This window comes from Penaeus japonicus, unplaced genomic scaffold, assembly GCF_977035675.1.
Source record: "Penaeus japonicus unplaced genomic scaffold, GWHDUDI00000001_assembly GWHDUDI00000019, whole genome shotgun sequence".
In the NCBI taxonomy this organism is placed as follows: Eukaryota; Metazoa; Arthropoda; class Malacostraca; order Decapoda; family Penaeidae; genus Penaeus; species Penaeus japonicus.
Window position 1 is genome coordinate 24286415 of NW_028234421.1, and position 2500 is coordinate 24288914.

The following is a 2500-nucleotide window of genomic DNA, read 5'->3' on the forward strand; positions in this document are numbered from 1 at the left end:
ATATTCATATTTATATCTATATCTATATTCATATTTATTTCAATATCTATATTCATATTTATATCTATATTTCTATCTATATTTATTGTCATATCTATATGTATATTTATGTTTATATTTATATTTATATCTATATTCATATGTATATCTATACCTACATTATAGAATGAAAGAGAGAGAGAGAGAGAGAGAGAGAGGGAGAGAGAGAAAGAGCGAGCGAGCGAGAGAGAGAGAGAGAGAGAGAGAGAGAGAGAGAGAGAGAGAGAGAGAGAGAGAGAGAGAGAGATAGAGAGAGAGATCGTTTGATCACAGCCCCCCCCCCCTAACCCCCACCCCCCTCGCGTTGTATGACCTGATGGAGTTTGATCCCCCCCCCCTGCCCCAGCCCTTCCACACAGCATCTTCAAGGAAAGGGAAATACCATTAAAAAAAGTTACAACGGATAATAACAGATTTTGTGAATTCCAAGGTTTCCAAGATTCTTTTTTTCAAAGATTAGAATTGATACAATTTCGCATCTGTTCGAAAAATTGTGATTTGATTCTACTTAAAAAATAAAAATTCCCCGATTGTTTCAAATTTGAATTGATTTCTTTTTTTTGTGGGATTCGGTTAACTGATTCAGACTTTTTTTTTTAACTTGTATTTCGGCCTTTTTGTACTTTTGCAAATCTTAATACTTTTATTCCAGGCTAGGATCAGAAAAAAAGAAAAGAAAAATCAAATAAGATATGTGACTCGACGTAAATATGCTCCTTTTAAATTTCCCCATTCTAACCAAACAACAAATTGTATTAGCATGCGGACATCTCAATTTTCAATTATTTTCAATTAATTGCTCTTCACCCAACATGAAAAGAAAATTTGCCACCAGCTGCTCAGACATAGACTTGTCCATAAAGGATTAAAAGCTACAAGCATAGGTCAGGTCACATACCTCCCCCCCCCCTCCCCTTCCCCTCTCCTCTCGTCCCCACCTATCCCTCTCTACCCTCCCCACCCTTCCCCGTTCCTCCTATGCCTCACCTGTCCCCCTCCCCCCTCCCCTCCCCCTCTCCTTTGGGGTTAACTTGCCCCGCCCCTCCAAGGAGGTGATGCCAGGTGGATCTCCTTCATCGAGGTCAGGTCATAGTTCATTAGGCGAAATAGTTATACAAAAGGTCAAGATTATTTGGGGATCGGGACATGTTGTTTGTAGTGAATTTATCTTTATATTATGCAAAGAGATGTTATTCATTTAAGAGTTTATCTTTATATTATACGGATGTAAATAGAGATTAAGGTCATGGCAGTTATAAAAATGTTTATAATGACGATCATATAAATGAGTAAGAAATAGCGAGATCTTTTATCATAAATGAAGCATCTTTAGAAAAAGAAATTTGGAATAGTTATGATATATATTCTAGATGCAATAATGATGATGAATTAACAATAATGACAATAACAACAATAATGATAAAGGTAATGATCCGATTATCAATAACAATAATGATAATAATTGTCAATTTTATGATAACTGTAATAATAGAAAAAATGTATAATATAGTAATAACAATGATAGAGATACCAGCAATGAAATGATATCAGTAATAATGATGATAATAATGATATCAGTAATAATGATGATAATAATGATATCAGTAATAATGATGATAATAATGATATCAGTAATAATGATGATAATAATGATATCAGTAATAATGATGATAATAATGATATCAGTAATAATGATGATAATAATGATATCAGTAATAATGATGATAATAATGATATCAGTAATAATGATATCAGTAATAATGATGATAATAATGATATCAGTAATAATGATGATAATAATGATATCAGTAATAATGATGATAATAATGATATCAGTAATAATGATGATAATAATGATGATAATAATGATATCAGTAATAATGATGATAATAATGATATCAGTAATAATGATGATAATAATGATATCAGTAATAATGATGATAATAATGATATCAGTAATAATGATGATAATAATGATATCAGTAATAATGATGATAATAATGATATCAGTAATAATGATGATAATAATGATATCAGTAATAATGATGATAATAATAATGATGATAATAGCACTAATGTTAATGACAGCTATAACAGAATGATACCAAGAAAGATAACGATAATGATGATAATAATAACAGTGACGATACATAGATGTGGGTCTATCAATAATACATCAATAAGAATGACAACTAAGTACAAAGATAGGAATAAGACCGTGATTATAGTAAACACAACAATAACAATAATGACAATGACAATAAGGACAAAATAAAGACAATAACTTATAACCATGATGATAAAGATGATGAATGGTGGATATGATAACAATTGTGATGATATTGATTATAATGATGATAATGATGTTACTACTAATTCATTACTACTAATGCTGTTAACAATGATGATAACTGTGATAAAGATAATAATGATGATAAAGATGATAAAGATAATAATGATG